Genomic DNA, 19787 nt, shown 5'->3' with positions numbered 1-19787 from the left:
TCCAGAATTTCTATTTGGTTCTTTTTTATAATTTCTATCTCTTTATTGATTCTCTACTTGGTGAGATATTCTCTTACCTTCTTTAGACATGATTCCCAATAGTTCTCTGCATGTATTTTAAAGCGCTTAAAGTATTTATCTGATAAGTCTGAGCTTCTTCAATGACAGTTTCTGTTGACTTTTTTCTATATATGGGCCATATTTTCTTTTTTTCTTTGAAATCTTGAATTTTTGTTGAAAACCAGACATTTAAAATAATATGATATCTGGAAATCAAATTCTGCCCCCTGCTCAGGGTTTGTTGTCATTGCTACTTGTTGTTATTTATTTAGTGGCTTTTCTGAACTAATTTTGAAAAGCCTATATTATTTGCATGTGTGGCTGCTGAAGTCCCTGATTGCTTAGCTCAGTGCTCAGCTAGTGGTTGAACATCAGGGACCTTAAATATCTGGAATCAATAAGTTCTCAATCTTTGCTGAAGGGTGCTATGTGTGTGCTGGAACATATGTTCAATATTTAGCCAGACAGTTGACAACTTTCTCTCAGCCCTCAATTTCTTTGAAGCCTCAAGGTCAGTCAGAGGTGAGGGTAAGACTTTCTTATATTTTTCCTAGACATATACACAAGTCTTGGCATGCACAGAGCCCTACACATGCACGTGGCCTTCTAAACTCCCAGGAATATGTCAGAGCTTATCAAAGACCCTGTAAACATCTCATCCCTTAGTTTTTCCTTTTAAGCTTTTTGGTTAGCCTATTGTTTGTCCTAACTGTTATCCACCACTTCAGACAGCCACAAAGTTAAACAATTGCCTCTAAATGTTTTCAACAAACACCCTGTCTTAGGGGAAAAGGCCCTTTGCAATGGCAGTGGGTGAGATCCAGTTAAAGTTCTCTAAAGGTCAGATAATGACTGTCCTCTGGGAATGAGTCTTTGAAGGGGCACAACTCTATTCTACCTTCTCCAGTGGCTACTATACTGCTGGCTTTCACCTGATTGTGGTCCATTGGTTTGCAGGCTACCATGGAGCCGCAGAGTGGGGTATGGGAATGGAGCAAGTTAAAATGCCATAAACCTCAGTGTTCTTGTTGAGTTTCAGCTGCTTTCTTGAATAAATTCTCCCTGGAGTGCTGCAAGCCTTTGATTCATTTCCAGAGTTTCAAAAAAAGTTGATTCCATCTCTTGCCAGTTTTCTTGCTGCTTTCGAAGAACTTTCTGAGGTCCTTTCTCTCCATTTTTGCTAATGGCAATCAATAATAGATTTTTTTAAGTGTTTTAAAATGCAATGCTAAGCAGTGACTATTTTGTTTTCAGCTGTGCCTGCTCTCTGGATGACGATGATAGCAATAGTAAAAATAATATAACTTCTATTTGAACCAGTGCCAAGCATATTCTAATAACTTTACATGTATTACCTCAGTTAATCTTCAAAATTATCCTATTAAACAGATAGTATTATTATCCCAGTTCACAGACAAAGAAAGTGTAGCATAGAGAGGTTTAGTAACTTGCCTACCATCAGTAAGAGCTAAATGGTGGAAACTGGATTCGAGACTGTCTGGCTCTAGAATCAAGGGCTCTGAGGCAACATAGAACAATTAGGAATTACCAGAATAAAAAATGTCTCAGTATTTCAAAAACATTAACCCACTACAGAAGCTTTTATTTTACTGAACTCTAGATCACTTTAGGTGGAAGAAGCATTCATACTACATATTTCTTGATCATCATCATGTCAAGTAATTTTACTGTTTTTTATAAAAGCAAATTATTAATACACAATGGAAGATTCTTTAATTTGTAGTTTCATTACATTTTTTTGTATACACCATTTAACAAATCAAAACCAAAATCTGTTACCAGACATAATTTTTGCCACTTGTTTGAGAAAATATGATCACTATACCCCTGAGATCCCTTCTGGTGTTGAAATCTTTTTGAGGCATTAGTTTCATTTGTTCACTTTCAATTCAAGAAAAATTCTCAAGTGTTTACTTTGTGCCAGACACTGAGCTGATGGTGAACGAAGCGGATTCTGCCATCATGAGGCTCAAAGCGAAGTGGGAAAGAGCCATTAATTAGTAACAGGTGTGATGACTGTTACGAAAGAGGAAACACATATATGGGAACATATAAGAGACCTGAGCTACTCTGCAAGATTAGAAAAGGCATTTTTGAGGATATGACATTTAAAATGAGACCTAAAAGACCAGATGGAGTAATGGGAAGTCTCAACAGAGGAAGCAGACATGTGAAGGCAGAGAACCAGAAAGAATGTAGTTTATTCAAGAACTGAGAGCAACTTAAAGTGGCCAGAAAACAGAAACTGTAAGTAGAGGCAGACATGGAGATAAAAGAACTTAAATGAAGGATCCTATTTGTTCAAAGCATTTGCTTAGATGGCTAAAAGTCCCCAAAGAACAACTTACTATATTTATATGTAAATAGTCTTTGAGCACGTCATTAAGAAGGTGCCTGATGGCAGCATATATGGCAGGCTTCTGCTTTCTGGTTGATAGTTTTTGGTGAAAGATTGCCTGCACTCTCTAACAGAGCTAAAATCTATCTGGAAGTTGTACAAGGAGAGAGGGATAAAAGGTTTCATGAGCAAACTGGTAAGAGCAAGCCAAAATTTAAAATTATTGAGAGAGAGAGAGAGAGAGAGAGAGAGAAAAACAAACAGGAACAAATCATGCCTGGAGGCAACAATGCAACTGAAGTTATTCCAAGGTTCTTGCCTGACTGTCTTCTCCAGCCAGGTATTTTACAAGCTCTGTGAGGTATTCCATTTTCCTCGTTAATAGGAGGAAACCAAGTTTCAGAAATACAGATGACCTCCTTCAGTTAGCAAGTACTTATTGAGTACCTACTACATGCTGGTTTATCATGAACCCAAGCTAATGGAATTTATATTCGAGCAGGAACTTGTTGAAGATCACACAACCAATAAACCTAAATCAAGATTTTTCTAACGAGAAAGACTAGAGTCTCCTTTTATTATACCACACTGAATAAGAAAAGGCTTTTTTCTTAGAAGTGAATGGAAGACCCCTGAATGGTTTACTAACAGTAAATTATCTCTTAATGTTAGTTCAACTAAGATCTCCATTATTTGTTAGCAGTTACAGCAGGCACATTGTTTTCTAGCTATAGAAAAGATACCCAGGGCAAGGCTGGCTTACCTCCTCCATCAGGTAGTTAGAACCACTCAGACCCCTGGAGACCGAGAAAAACGGATACACCGCAGCTGTGAATTGATGTTGCTTGCTTCTCCTCGGCCCCATCTCCCATTTTCCTCCTTCAGTCTCTCCTCTCTCCTTTTCTATTTGGAGCCCTCGGGAAAGAGACTGCAAAACCCAGATCCTGCCTGTCTTGTAGGGACATTAAATATTCTCCAGGGCCCTGTTCCTCATTCTGATGTGTTCGCACCTGTGTCCTAGTTCCAGATCCCTGACTCCAGTCTCAAAAGGGCAAGGCAGAGATACTTAACTTTCCTAGATTTTTAGAATTCTTCTGAACTTCCCTCTGCTGCCATCCCAATGCTCTGAATGAGGAGACTGTGAAATGTGACCCCATACGGCCTATCCAGAGAGGCCCCCACAGGACTGCTCCTCTAGCAGTGCCTTCATTTTGAAAACACTGAATCTTTGAGAGAGTAAAGGAGGAAGGGAGCATCAGGAGGAGACTGAGAAGGCAGGGTTGCCCTGCAGTTCTTCCTTTTGAAATGTTTTCCTGGATTGTGGGTGGGTTGGGGAGAGGTGACTAGAAAGAAAAAAAACGGGGGGGGGGGTTGTTGTTTCTTTGTGTTTTTTCTATTCAAAAATATAGCCTCAACCCAACATATATTTTTTAAAAATGACTTCACCCATGAGGCTTCTCTGTTCATATTTAACAAGTTGAAATTCTTTATAGATCTCTCATTTATATCTTTACTTTCAGACCCTTTGAAATCTAAGATCATCTAAAGCATTGTATTTTTATGTTATTACTAGCTAAATTTTCAAATAAATACCAGCAACCTACTTTGCCAGAAAGAAAGAGTATTTTTTTCTAAGGAGATGCTCTTCTCAAAACACAGGTAGATTCATGAAACATCAGGCAATCCTGGGCAGCCTCTTTCTGCCCTGTGCTGTGTGTTGTCTTGATATCAGCTCGTATAACATCCCCACTGTCCCTTTGTGACCCTCTCACCAAGGAGACACATATCTAGTGAAATTAATCCAGCCTGCGGTTTTATATACAAACAAGTATAACTGGAACTGACAAAAGACTAATGACCGAAACTGAAAGAACATTAGTAAAGCACAAACCTCCTCCAGATCTGACTGCTCACAACTTAATGCACAAACTTGCTGGGATCAGCAAGAGAACACATATAATTTGCTTTCTTTCTCGGTAGGTGTTGGAAAGAATTATGAGCATCTTCAGCATCTTCATTGAAACTTTGGCATCAAAACAAACTTTAAAGTTATAGATTCTCTTCACATTTCATGTCATTTTCAAGTCATTTTCAGAGATGATAGGATGTCATGAAGTCCTGATGATTCTACCTTGAAATTACTGGATACCCCACATCTACTGCCATCTCTTCATTGTCCTGCCACTTCTCTTTCTGGATGTTATATCTTGCCTGGACTTCTGCAGTAGCCTCTGAACTGGTCTTCCCACTTTCACCTCTCCAATCCACTCTCAGCACAGCAGTCAGAGCTAAAACATCCATTCATTGTGTCATTCCCCTGTTTAACTCTGATAGCTGCCCTTCTTCCCTTTGAACAGCAGGTAAAATTTGAAATCCCTAACCTGCTTCTTGGCTCAACTGAATCCCAACAACGTACTGGCCTTGTTGATTTCTCTTGAAGCTACAAGTTCTTTCCTACATCAAAGATTTCGTATACGCTATTCTCCTGGCCTGGAGCACTGTTCCCTTGTGCTTTGCCTGGTTAACTCATGCTCATCCATCAGACCTCAACTTAAATATAGTTCCTCAGAGAGATCTCTCCATTCATCTTAATCTGAATCAGAGCTTTCTATCATCTCTTTCACAGCACTTGCTTTCTAAATTACATCTTAATTCGTGTGTTTATTTGTTCAATGTTCATGTCCTTCACTACAATAAATCTCTATGTGTACAGGGATGTTAGTGCCTTGGGCCCCACTGTTCCCAGGGCCCAAAGGGATACCTAGCAAGTGTTATGTGCTCAGCAGATAATTAGTCAGTGAATGCACAGATGAATACTTATGGAAGGAAGGGAATCACAAGGCCTCAAAATATCCCCCAGCCTCCATGCCGAAGCCCTCCCCCAGACAACATGGGACTTCCAGAGAACCCAGTATAGCACCTCCTAGACACATTTAACTCCATAGCAACTGAGACATATGGGTGGTAGAACATTCTACCCATATCTCTGCTGCACCCAGTGAATCAGCTCTACAGAGGCCCTTCATGATTCTGCCACCAACAGTCCAGCTCCCCACCTCCACCGTCTCCCACTCTTGACAGCTTATTCTGAGGTCAGAGGGATGAGAGATCTTTTTAAAGACCCTGCCCCTTAATAGGATCAAATAAGGCCCTTCATTATCTTCTCCTTCCAGATCCTGTTCTAGTGTGCCACAAAGGTCTACTATTGCCCCTTGTAGCTGTTTCAGACAAGCCTCAGCCCACCAGCTCAATTCATCTGATGTGCTTGGGCCCAGCTCTGCTGCCACAGTTTGTCTTGACCCTCCTGCATTCCAGTATCCACCTGCTTGCCAAAACTCAGCCTTGTTGCCCAGTTCTGGCCCCACTCTCAGTGCCTGCATTCAGTGACTGAAGGAGCAACCCAGTTTGGCCTTCTCCTCAGCTAAGGGCAAAGCTTTAATTCACCCTTTAGATCTCTCACTTTGCTGTCTAGGGAGCCCTCACCCTGGCAGCAGGTCTCTGGCCAGCACTCAGGCCAGGCTGCGACAAGTCTCCCCACAAGACAGGTCAGGGAGCTGTGGCCCTTGCCCACCTCTGAGGCCCCATTTCCCTCCTGTTCTTCCATGAGCATTCCATCTGGTCTGTCGTTCCTGTGATCCTTGGCCCTGAAAATTCCTCCCACCTACCCCGCAAACCACTAGATCTGGTAACCCATTCTGATTCCTCTGTCAAGCCCTCTCCAGAACTTCTATGAAGACCTTCCCAGTCCTCCAACCTACTCACCATGACTTGTTCACATCAGCATGAGATTCTCCACAGAACGGAAGAAAAAGAACAGACTCAAATTCAAATTCCATTCTTGTCAGTTACTAGTTGTAGGGCCTTGAGCAAACGACATCTTAAAAATCTCATGTTTTAAAAATCTATGAAATGGGAATATCCACTCACAACCTTTGGCTGCTAGCACAGATGTGTCACATCACAGATATTCAGTAAATGTGCACTGAGGGACATAAAGAATGTATTAATCAGTCACAGCAGCATGGTGCTATGGCTATAGTTAAGAGAGAGAACTCTTATTTTTGGCTATATAATTCTCCTAGCTGCTGAGAGAAATCATGAAAGCAGCAGAGTCAGGGAGAGATGTTTGGAAAGGACAGCTTGTGCTTTAGGCCTTAAGAATGAGTGCAATATGGATAAGAGGATGAGAAAGGGAAGCTACCTGAGAGGACCGACATGAGTAAAAGTCTGAGTGCATGACGGCCGTGCAACCAGGGGAGGCAGAGCTGAAGAGAGGGAACAGCATATGTTGAGGAGAAGCAGAAGATCAGCCTGAATAGCTGGAGAAGGGCCAGCTCAGGAAAAATGGGAGCAAAATGAAACCTAGGTTTCCCCTGGCTTCTTGCTTATCTCCATAGCTTTGGTTTTCCATTCTCGGTAAGTGAATGTTTTGGGGTGCACCATCTCTAAGCATTTGTTTATTTGTAACTCAATTAACCCAGCCCCCAGGGAGTGACATAGTGCACACCTCAACCAAGTAACTGATGTTTGTAAAATCCGAATGGCACCTAAAGTAATTGTTAGGAGGATGTTGCTGGAGATGTTGCAAATGCCCGGGCTTAGCCCTGGACGTGGTAATAGAGGCAGCGGCCTCCCACTCCTCTCCTTCACCCAGCATCACTCAGCTTGCTCCTTAAATAGTTGTGAAATATCTTCACTGAATCCACACTTGCAAAAATTCTTGAAATCTTGACTCTTATATAAAGTGACTCGGTTAGAAAAATAGACTCCAGGTAAACTATTTGTACTTACTTTGGGCCTCGTATCTGTAGTTAGGTTATAATAATAATAATAATAATACCCATACTAGGTCCAGATAAATAAAATGACTCTAATATTAATGCTGATAGGGTACTACATGCCAAGGATTTTATGTATATCATGACATGTATTCCTCACAACAATCCTCAAAAGGAGGTACTCTTATCATCATTTTATAGATGCAGAAACTGAGGCACAGAGCGGTGCAAATAACTTCCCCAAGTCAGACAGTTAGGTGAGGTGGGGTTAGAATTCAGACAAGGCGATCCGCCTCAGAGCCCACGCTTCCAACCCTCTTGCCCCACCACCTGCATAACGGCTTCCTGATTTTACAGAGAGAAACTAAGTTGGGCAACGATGGAGAGAATTGCCTTGGGTCACTGAACAAGCGAATCAGTGGCAAAGTCGGAACACCCAAGAATCCTGGCTCTTTCTCAGCCCAATTATTCCATCAACCAATCCGTATAAAGAGGTTCTTTTTCTCATCATTCTTTTCTTCCATTTTTAATGGCTCCCAAGGCAATGGGACTTGAGCAAGAAGAAACAAAACTCCATTTCAAAAGCAAAGCTGCCCTCTGGCTAAAATTCCATTTTCTAAAGTTCAGGATTTCTAATAAAAATAGAAATCAGTCAACCCCAACCCTTCTGGCACACCGTAAAGTGACCTTTCCATGGTCCAAAGTCCAGAGCAATGGATGGATGTTTCCACTTAGGAGGCGAGGGATGCGAACATCAACAAGCAAAGACCACAGGCCTCTCGGGGTTGTTCAGTGCGAAGGTTACAACATATAAAGATATACGAACTGTTACTTTCAAACATTTGAAGCTTCATGGAATTCTATTGAAATTCCATGGAGATCCTTTAAACTTCCCCATTCTTCCTCCTTAACCAAGGAGGAGAAAAAGGTTTGTGGAACCAGACCAAGCTTGCCACGTGGGAGCTGCCAAGGGAACTGATTACATTCTTCGTGGTTCTTGAATACATGTTAAAAATACTCACAAATCTTAAATGCTGCAGTCCTATAAAATGTTATCTAGTTTCTGACTTGAGAGTTCATTGATGTGAATTTTGACACAATTAATTGTAACATAGTTTTGGGAAAGAAAAATTGGGTTGGGCTTGATCTTCCTCCAGAAACAGCCGCTGTTTGGAAGACTGTCCTGGGACCGGTCTCACCCCTCAGAGGTAACGATCCGAGACAGGCGCGGGGAAGGCCCCCATGTATGAGAGCTACACTCAGTATGACGCGCTGAACGGCGAGGGACAGAAAGCCACCCGTTCTGGGCACTAGCTCCAGCCAAGATGGAAGTGATAATAGAAATTTCATGTGGCCTGTTTCGTCTGTGGAAAATAGTCCAAAAGTTTTCCTTCAGCAGCCAACCAGAAGTCCTACTCAGAGCCAAAGGCAGCAACTGGAAACAAAGTTGCCAAGCCCTGATTTCCCACTCTGTGTCTTACTATTTTCTGTTTTTTATTTTTCTCTCTAGATGTCAGCTGTGCTTGATAAAAAAGAGCAAAGCTTTCCTGTGTCCACCTGTTCAAAGGTAGTGTCATTGAAGCCAATGACCCTCTGTATGGGGCAGGGGATGTAATGGGGAAAACAAAGCTTTCCACATGGGCATAGAGATTTTTTCAGAAGGATGAAATAATCACTTTGAATTTAGTTTTCAGTTCATGAACAATCTGGTTTAACTTTCCTATTTTGAGGCTATACCAATGGTGTTAGTTTTTACTATGTGCTTGCCACTGCAGACGGGCAGGCCTAATTTAGGTTAATGACCCTTTTTGCAGGGAACAGCTACATGGAAATTAATTAAGTGGAACACCATGTCTTTAGGAAAACTGTCCTGCTATGAAAAATTGGCTACTGGGGAGACTTCCTTTTAAATAGAAAACTATGTCTTTCACAAATACTTTGGAAACTGAAGCTCAGCTCCTCTTAGATAAGTTTTATGATAAAAAGAGAAGCCTTGTTCAAACAAATAAATCATCAGAGTTAACAGTAGAATATAAACATGATTTTGCTCATAAATATTTAACATTTTCTGACCTTCCCATAATTCAGTTTTTACTTGGGTTTTTAATTCTAATACAGAGAGTCCAGGCACATGGGAAGTAAACAAAAAAATATTCAAGAGAATGACTTCATCTGTATCAAACCAAGCATATTATTATGTATATAATTAATAATATCATGAGTTGAATTAATAGGACAAGCAGAGAAATGGCCAAAAAATACTAGTACCGTTAAGTGTAGCTCATTCCTGAAAGGAAAGATCACCTCTGACTTGAAGAGTCGCTGGGCTTATGATCTCAGTTTTCTTAGCTCATCACACATATGCAATGTTTGTCTGCCCTGTGCATTAACTAGCCTCGATGCAACATCCCTATGAGATAAGTGGGGGTATCATTAGCTCCATATGGCGGATAAGGCAGACCAAACATGTGGAAATCAAATGACTTGCCTAAAGTCACCCAGAAGCCAGTGGAGGAACGGAGATTAGAACCCACAAGCCGCTGCTCCCCCGCACTGTGAAGCCAAGCACAACCCCAGATTACCACCAAGAAACTGGTCTTCCCTAGTCACTGCCAGAGGGCGTCCCTGCTCTGGGTGCCAGGCTAAAGGGAGAAAACACCCGCAGCAAGCTGCCATCCCCTCAAAAGAAAGGAATCCAAACACCTTTAAACTTCAGAGTCTATTTTTGAAGTGCCCTTCTCAGTAGGTAGATATACAACTAGCAATTTGAGGAGCTTTATCTTAAAGAAAAATAAGGGATTAAAAGGGCAATTTCGATGGGCTTTTTCCAGATTAAAAGGATCTAAAACATTTCTGTTCAATGAGCTTGGAATGAAGTTCAAATTCAGTTCATAAGCTTATCTCCAAATTTCATTTTTCAAAGTACCTCAAACATAAACTCCCACTCAACTTGATCAAAAGCCTCTTCTGCTTCAAGAGACAGAGCAACAATCAGCTCTCTTGTTCATTGAGCCAAGTCAGTGTTCTTAATCAGCATAAAAAACAGGAGCCAAAGAGTGGTTTTTTAATAAAAAGTGGTTTGATGAGGCTCCAGGCTGGTGGCAGCATTCTCAGCCCAGAAAAATATCAGTCGCCTCCTCAAATATGCAAACAGGCCCCAGAACAGGGCCAGTTGCGGCAAGCAGCATTTCCTGCCGGTCCAAGCCCTCAGCCGTGTTCTCCCCCCTCACCCCCTCCTCCCCTGCAGCGTGCCACACTGGCCACCCTTGTTTGGGTCGAGGTTTCAGTGCCCCCTCCCTCCTAAGACTGGGTCATTTGGGCTTTTCTTTCCCTTCTCTTCCCTCTCTCAGCAATTTGCTCCTAAATCCATTAAGTGGGACAAAGCACTAAGGGGTGGTCAGAGCTGGCCCCAGCTGGATAAGGAGGGTGTCCAGGAGGAGGCCGCTCAGGGTGGGGTGTCAGAGCCTGAGCCGCCGAGGACAGCGTTCCTGCAGGGGGCGGCCTGCTTCGGTGGCGGAGTCTGAGGGGGGTGAGCAGGACAGCCCTGTGGGGGGGCAGCCAGGCGTAAAGTATCAGAGTCCAGGCAGAGGGGGAGGACATTCCTCCATGGGTAAGAGGAGGGACGTGGAATAGGAAATTGGTTATATAAAGGCAAGAAATGGAATGAGTAACTTATTAAGGACAGTGGGAGCCAGGATTCTCACTGTTGGTGAAGGGAACCACAAATACAGGAACAGACGAGCCTGGAATGAGCCCTCTAGTTGGTGGATTGGAATTGGAGGTGTCCAGGTGAATGCACGGTTTCCAATGTATTTATATAGATAATGAAATAAATGTGTGTATATCTATACACATATTGTGGAAAGTAGAATAATGGACCCCCCCCCAAAAAAAACTGTTCACATCCTAATGCCTCAAAACTGCGAATTTGTTACCGTCCATGACTAAGGGAACTTTGCAGTTGATCAGGTGAAGTATCTTGAGATGGAAAGGTTGTCCTGGATTACCTGGGTGGGCCCAGTGTAATCACAGGGGCTCTTGTGATTATAAATATTGGAAGGCAAAAGGATCAGGGTCAGAGACAGAGAGAGGACAACAGCGGCAGAGGTCAGAAAGAGAGAGAGAGACATTTGAGGATGCTGTGCCACTGGTTCTGAAAATGGAAGGGACCACAAACTAACAAATGCAGGCAGCTTCTAGAAGCTGGAAAAGGTAAGGAAATGGATACTCTCCTACAGCCTCCAGAAGGAATGCAGCTCTGTGTAGACCTTGATTTTAGGACCTCTGACTTCTAGAACTGAAAGATGACGGGTTTATGTTGTTTTAAGCCACTATGTTTGTGGTAACCTGTTATAGCAACAGTAGGAAAGTAATACACATATATACTGGTTAGTTCTGTCCAGTGAGAGACCCTGGGATCAGCAATATCACAGTAACAAGGAGCACACCTAGCTCCTAAGTACCACTCTCCACTGAAAGGAAGCAAGTCTCCTTGGAGAAATGGCTGATTTAGAGCTGGAGCTGGGTAAGTACAAGATAATTCTGGAATATATTTTGCATCAGAAATCAAGGAAGTGTTCAAAGAATGGTGGGGCCCTGTCAAAAGTATACAGGAGTCAGCTTGAAGGGGCTGCTGTTGGACAGGTCTGGGACAATCTGAGCATCAGAATAATGATAGTAACAGATTATAAACCACTGAACAAAATAGAAACATGAGGATATGAATAAATTAACTAAAAGTTTGGTTAGGAATGGGATATTTGCATCATTTCAAAACACTTCCCTACAAAACCTGGATTAGTTTTTACAACAGGGAAAAGAGTAGCTTTACGTCAAAGCACCTTGGCAGATAACACCTTAATCAAATGATCAAAGGGAATGCTATCGATAATGGGACTGATCCAAATAGCTCACCACTTAATAGGATGCAAGAACACAGCATCACCTCCATGACATTCCTGCCAAAGATGCACAATCTGAATCACATCACGAGGAAACAACTGAGAAAACCAAACTAACATACATTCTACAAAACAACTGACCCAGATTCTTCAATAATTTTAAGACCATAAAAGTCAACTAGAGACTTGTTTTGCTATAAAGGAACTTGGTAACATTTGAATAGGATCTGAATGTTAGATGCTAGTAATGCATCAGGGTTAATCTCCCAATTTTGATAGCTGTGTTGTGGTTATGTAAGAGAATAAAGTATCATGGAATTATGGGATGCTATTTTGGCAAATTACTCTCATGTGCTGGAACAAAATTCTTTGTGCTGTACTTGTAACCTTTCTGTAAATTAGAGATCATTTCAAAAACTGTAAATGTATATCTGTTGGTCCCTAGTTCTTTTCTTATACTATAATTAAGTCTTTTCCTTCCAACCATTGCTTCAGTACTCCGGGTACCAATGGATATTTCTCATTTTCTCGAGATTCAGAGCACTTGAGGCCACACCCACTAAGAGAGGATGGCTTGCGTCTGCGACGTGGGGTCTGGCAGGACTTGTTGCAAAACTCATTGAATCCTGCTTGATGAGAGATGGTGAGAAAAGGTGTGGAAAGATGATTTTTGAAAAACAGAATGTTCTTGGTTCTTTTTTTTTTCCCCTGGCATCTGATTAAAATGCCCAAGTTCACTGTGGAACAGTCAACAAGTTGAGTGTCTCTGTTAGCATTTTAATTTTATCATCCATTTCTCCTCTCCGTTCAAAAAAAGCAGACCAACATTTCTGAGACACTTGGCCTGAAGGGACAAGGTTCTTAGAATGCCACTGGTCTCTAAACTCCTGCTCTTTTCCTTAGCTTTCCTTAGCAGATGAATCCCATTTCACTTGCACATTCATGTGTACCTATACAAGCCTAAGTGATGTTTCAGACTTTGAAGAAACCAGATAAGGTGCAAAATACATTTAAAGTAGAAATTAGATTTGTCCGTGTCCAAGAAGTCCAAAAATCTTATGCCATCCATTAAAAAAATATATTTGCCTTATTACAAAAAAAAAAAGAGCTAGGAAAGATAATTTGGGACAACCAGGAAAAACTAAATATGTATTCAGTACTAGAAATTAGGAAATTATTGATTATTCTGTTAGGTGTGATACTGGTGTTTGTTTACATAGGAAAATGTTCTTGATTTGGGGGTATGTGTGCAGAGGCATTTCAGTATAAAATATTATGGTGTTGGTAATTTTCTTTAAAATAGTTCCAAAAAATACATATATATACACCTATACATACATATGTACATGTAAATCAAATATGGAGAAGTGGAAAAACCTAACATTAATACTTGTCCTAGGTGGTAAATACATGTGTGTGCATTATACTGATTGTGTGAGCTTCTAAAATCCTTGGGTTAGTTTATCTTCTGTATTCTAACAGCTGTTCTCTGTACCTTACTCCTAAGACTGCCTCACAAAAGACTTGGGGAACTGTGAATGGAATCCCATACTACATAAATTTAAGGGTTGAATTTAGCTGTTTCGTCGCTATACCAGGTCCTTTTGGGGGACTCAGAATCATTATGCATCTACTTTTAAGTTCAACACATAACATTTAAATACCCTATGGAGATATTCCCTTTGTCAGGATATCTGATAGAAATCCGCTCATCTTTGGAGGAAGGTGGGATGTCAGATGAGGTTGTTCCCCATCTCTTTCCCACCACTGAAAACATGCTTATCTCTCCCTAGGGACGTAGATTGTGCATCCTGACAGGCCAGCACCTTTCATAAAGCCTTTGCTCTTGCCTCTCCCTGCAAAGCCCACACAGATAAACACATACACAATCGCACACCTTTCTATTTGCCATTCAAGGCCTAGTTCAGTTGTCACTTCCTGGCTCCTCCAGGCACAGTTCATGCTCTGGGTTCCCACAGTATCTTGTTCAGGTCCTTGCAACAGAACTTAACACTTGGTGATTTATAAATGTGCTTATCTGCTTTCCCATAGACTTTGAGCTCTTCAAGAGGAGGAACCACATTTTAGTTATTTCTCTTATACAGCGACTGACACACAGTAAGTGCACAAGAAAAGCCTGTGAGTGAAGGAATGAATGAGTGTATGAAAATGCCTTTGAGTTGGGGTCTAGGCAAGGTCTAATGACTGGTAGCATCATGGGAATCAGCAGCAGCATTTCCATATCACCCATCAGATCCTGATACCTAATCTTCAGGTCTTGATATTTAATGCCACACAGAGGCATTAACCAGCCGCCACTGCATGTGAGATTAAAATGAAAGAGCATTAGAGGTATTTAACACTTAAGGCTTTATTCCCTAACAAGTTTCACTTTTTTTTCACAGCTTGGAAGTTAGAGCTCTAACAGCCATGCAGAACACCCATCAAACATTTCCACAAGATAAGAAAAGTCACAAAATATTCCTAGGGGAAATACAGATCTCCGGACAGTTGTGGGTGGTACCCGGGCAACATCACTGAGCTAAGGAAATCCCTCTGGAAAGGAAAAGATCGTTAAAATCAAATGTCAACTAACATTTACACCAGACTCTATTCTAAGGGCTTGAGGTGTATTATTACATTTAGACCTAAACAGCCATAAAATGGACATAACACATCCACATTTTATAGATGAGGATTGGGGCAGGGAGCTTGCCCACCTAAGAGTCACTTCAAACTAAAACAGTCTTGTTCTGGACTCTGTGCTCTATGTCACATTGGACATCATGCTACCCTGTCATGAACAGATGTACAAGACTCGTTAAATAATAGCTACATATCATGAGCCATCTAGTCAACCCACTGAAGGTACAGAGAAGGAGACTGAGACCGTGAGGGTGAACGGCCTGTCCAGGCTTACGAAGAGTGCTTCCAGCAGAGCTGGGCCAGAACTGAGGGCCGGCAGCCCGGTGTGCCTTGTTCCCTGACCCAGCGCCTCTCCTCCTTTCATAACGCGGCATCTGGTAAACCACATGATGCTTATCAGATACATTTTCCTGGTTGGCTTAGGGGTAATTGGTGAACTTTGCATTTATTAGCAAACAAACCTCGGGTGCTGGTCTCACACAGACAATTATGTTTACTATGCTCAGGTTAAGTTAATCCACACCAGCAATAACCACTGTGAAGAGACACACAAAAGGAAGTGATATTTAAGGCTGTTTACCCCCTCAGCAAGGTTCAATTTTTTAAGAACTTGAAACAATATGGGAGTCTCTGTCAGAAATGTATGTTATCCAGTTTTCTAGCAACCAAACCACTGGACACTTGTCTAAGTGCCACAAAGTCCACTTTGTGCTTCTCTGTGGGTGCAGACGTTTAATTAAAGGCATGTGATTAAACATTTTCAGTTGACTTAGAAAAGAGAACCATGAGGGAGTGTATTAACTGAAATGATTTTCTTTTTAAAATCTTGATTTTTCTGTGTTTACTTTTAAATTCATTTATCATTTCATTTGTTGTCATCAAGGTTTTAGATTTCCTAGATTTAACATTAAATGTGACATTAAATATAACAGTAGCATAAATTCCAGATTTGTCAAAACTCAAGTATTGGGTAACCAGCAATTTGCAGTTTTATTCTCTGCCCTCCACCCTTTCAGGCAACACTCAGACGAGGGAGGTGCTAACATGTTTCAGAAATCCGTTTAACAAAGAAAACAGTAATTCGTGCTGTCTGCTCCTATGCGAAACACCCTTCTGTCTTCTGTCCCCTCTTAGAAGAGTGTAGGTGTCCTCCCTCAAGAGGGCCCCTGCCACACTCCCCTGGGGAGGAGAGGTTTGCACCTCTTCCAAGCATCTTAAAAGCCTATTCTTTCTTTCAAGTTTGCTGTAATTGAGGTGTGCAGAGTGTGAATAAGCCTAGGCCTAACAAACACCACCTAGGGAATCCACATTCTCTGACTCTTCTTTCAGAGCCTCTTTGCTCTCCTGCTGGAGAAGTCTTCCAGGATTTTCTTAGTTTAGTTGTCGCCGCCCCAGACAGCCCAGCCAGCATGAGTGCTGTAACCGTGAGAGCAAACCGCCACAGGCTGAGAGCCTACTGTGTGCCAGATGCCATGCGCAGGGCTTACCGTGTTATCTGACTGAGCATGAATGCATCCCCTTCTCAGAACCAGGAGAGTCCAGTAAAAGCAGGCACTTTTGTTCCATCAAGGCAGTTCTGTCTTCTCAGGTCAGAGACAGAAAGGAAAGGAGTTGATAAGCGTTTACTTTTTCCTTTTGAGACAAATGTGGCCCTTTTCTGTACTGCACTGGCTATTTTGCTGGTAGCCCTTCCGTTATTTTTGTTTAATTTTAATGTGCAGTAATCTTGATTCTTTAATGAGGAACCTCGAGAAAGAACTTCCTTGTCAAAGAGAAGGAGGCAGGGGTGCAGCCCACGTTCCAGACTCTGCTCGCCGATTCTCACCCTGCCCCAACCCTGGGCCTATCCCAGGCCCAGGGTGGATCAAAGCTCTTCTCTCAAACCCAAAGAAATCTGCCCCAGAACACTGCTCAGACATCACAAGAGTTCTGTTTGTGACAACCAAGGCCTCCCAGGACTCCAACTCAATCCGGATAAAACTACCTGAATTGCTACCATCCTATAAATTAAGACCAAGGACAGGATGACACTTGTAACTATGGGAAGGAATATGGCCTTCCTTATTTAGAGAGAAAATAAAAACAGGATCTCCTCAAGTTTCCACTGACTGGGAAGAAAGCCTCACAGGGTTAGGTCTTGATTCTCCCTAACAAAAAGGCAGCAAACGAAGCAGAATAGAAGATCCCCTGTGCTTCAGGGCCTTTCATGGTGCTGAATGTTTGATGCATTATGAACTGTGGTCATTTTTCTTTACTATAGTTTACACAGAACTGAGGTTGCCAGTAGATATTCCAATTGCCAAAGAAGCTAGGAAGATTTTTCAACTCTGCAGGACCTTTTTACTTAATTATTTTAAAAATATAATTATTAGTATAATGCAAAGCAATGCCTTTGGTGCTATTAGGAATTTAGAAAGAGAGATAACTAAGATAGTCATGTTTGGAGTTTATCATCTAGTTGAGAAGACATGTCTTTATATAATACAATGAGTAGATCAAGAAAAAAGAAAGGCAAGAAAGGCCCTAAGTGTGAGGGGTCTTTTAAAAATCCTTTCTCTGGAGTAGTGGCTGGTTGTATCCTCTGGTGTTCTGAGAATTTCATTAATGAGCAGAATGAGGATGCAAATGATTAATAAGACACGTTCCCTTGGTCAGAAAGAGCTTCCAGTCTAGTGAGAAGGATAGACATGTAAATAAATTGATTATAATAAACAAGGCAAGAACTGTGAGAGATAGAAATGAAATACTGTGAAGCTGAGAGATGAGAGTGACCAGCCCCACTCAGGCGCATCAAGGAAGGCTTCACGCTGAAGGAGACAGTTGAGTGAGCCACTGAATGTGGTGGTTTTAAAATATGTCCACACGTTTCTGGAAACTCCTCCTTTCAAGATGTGGAACTCAGTTCCCCGCCACCTGAGTGTGGGCTGGGCTTAGTGGCTCATCTCTTAGTGATACTAATAGAAGATGGCAGAAGTGACAGCATGTGCAACTTCCAGGACTAGGTTATCAGTAGCACTGTGGCTTCCTCCTTACTCTCTTGCTTGGATCACTCAAGGGAAGTCAGTTGTCACATCATGAGGACACTCAAGTAAGTCTAAGAGGAGAACCACAAGGCAAGGAGGTAAGACCTCTTGCCAACAGCCATGTGGGTGAGCCCTCCAGTCCCCAACAAGCCTTCCGGTGAACACAACCCCAGCAAACATCTTGACTGTGACTGCGTGAGAGACCCCCAAACCAGTCCATGTGGCTAAGCTTCTTCTGAATTCCTTACCCCACAAAACTGTCAGATAACAGATGTCCATTATTGATTTAAGTCACCACATTTGGGGATAATTTGTTATCCGGCAAGATTCCTAATACACCAAATGAGTATCAGCTTGCTATACTGGCACCTGGGGCACACCCAGCTGGAGGAACAGAAAGGGGGATACTGAGTGGCTGAGCGTGGCTGGAGGTAGGACCTGTGCTGTGGTCCCGAAGCTTTCAGTATGTAAGCAATTTCCCCGAATCTTCTAAAAATGGGATATTTTCAAATCAATGAATATTAGTGAATACGGCTTCCCATTGCCCTTAGGCAACAAAATCTGAATTCCTTATCATGGCTTATAAGCTATTTCTCGTAAAACCTCACCTTCTGCCACAGTTCTCCTTTCTCACTATACCGCTGTCCCACTGGGTTTCTTCAGTTCCTTTTCCCCAGTGAGGACTTCTCCACACAGCTCCTTCTGCCCCAGAAGGCTCTTCTCCTTCCCATCCTCTGCCTGACTCCTCCTCCTCTTAAAGGGCCCAGCCTGAGGGTGCCCCCAAGAGACCCTTTGCCTGACCATCACTCCTGCTGTTCTCATGCACAGCCCTTGTGTGTTCCCCCACAAGACAAATTGCTCCTGTTATGTTTTTGTCAGTTGGCATGTTTTTGTTTGTCTTCCCCTCCAGCGAATACATTCCACTGCGGCCGGGACCACATTGGACTTGTTGTGGCATCCGGCTGGACTTGGCACAGTGCCTGGCATATGGTAGGTGCTCAGTAAATATGGGCTAGGGTTATCTTCTCTGTCCTCCTGTGTACCAGAACTTTTGTACTGTATATTCACATTTTAAGAATGTTTTTCCTGTGTTATCCCCATCTCAGAGAGAAGCACATGAAATTAAATTCTATAACAAACCTTGAAAAACATAGTCTGTTTAATCTTGTGCAACTTTGTATTTATATTATTTGACTATCTTACCTCATGTCTTGACCAACAACTCATTTATTACAATGCAAAGCAAGAGAAACATCCCATGCCTCCACTCCATTCCCAGACCTTTTTAATGATGAAATATTTAAAATATATTGCAAAATAGAAGGAATAGCACAATGGACATTCTTCTGCAATAAGTAAAATCATTCTCCTATGTAGCAAACCTAACAAAATATCAATAATTTCTGTTATCACCTAATACCCAGTCCCTCTGCCCCAATTTTTTTATATCTGGTTGTTCAAAACAGGATCAAAACAAGGAATACACATTGCATTTTGTTGTTATAGATCTCAAGACTCCTCCCATCTGAACCAGCCTTCCTCCCTTCTTTCTACATGGCTTTGACTTGTTGAGAAGTTTGGGCCAGTTGCCTTGAGGAATGTCCCAACGTCTGGATTTGTGTGATTGCTTCCTCACGATACCACTTAATGTTAATTCATTTCATTAACCTAACTCCTCTGTGTTTCCTGTAAACTGAAATGTAGACATAGAAGGCTTGATTTGATAGCAGACTAAACATTTTGCAGGAATAGTTCAGAGATAAAGATCTGTACTTCATATTGCATCAAATAGGAGGTACATAATGTATGTCTAGTGTCTCACCACTGGTAACACTGAAATTGGTCACTGGGTTTGACCTCCAGATTTCACCATTATAAAGTTCTGTGTTCCCCTTATAACTGGCAAGGCATCTGTGAAGTAACCCTTTGGGACCATGCAAGGATATAATGGACTTTTTTTCCCATTTGTTGGAAGGAGACCTGCAGGCTGCATCTATGCTGTTCAGGGGCAGGGCGGGAG

The 19787-nt window shown here is 42.0% G+C and overlaps 1 long non-coding RNA gene across 2 annotated transcripts; it reads left to right on the top strand.

Annotated features, from left to right (window-relative positions):
- Positions 1-2173: 2173 nt before the first annotated feature.
- LOC118925867 (uncharacterized) lies at positions 2174-18758 on the top strand. 2 transcript variants are annotated; one of them, XR_005030207.2, is made up of 3 exons: positions 2174-2328; positions 8708-8764; positions 18678-18758. It is a non-coding gene; the product is annotated as an uncharacterized LOC118925867 (long non-coding RNA). The 2 variants fall into 2 exon arrangements; XR_008993038.1 differs by lacking the exon at positions 18678-18758 and adding an exon at positions 14151-14305.
- The last annotated feature ends 1029 nt before the right edge of the window (positions 18759-19787 follow it).

Source organism: Manis pentadactyla, chromosome 12 (assembly GCF_030020395.1).
Source record: "Manis pentadactyla isolate mManPen7 chromosome 12, mManPen7.hap1, whole genome shotgun sequence".
NCBI lineage: Eukaryota > Metazoa > Chordata > Mammalia > Pholidota > Manidae > Manis > Manis pentadactyla.
Note: the sequence above shows the minus strand (reverse complement) of the source record. Positions and strands in the feature narration are given on the sequence as shown.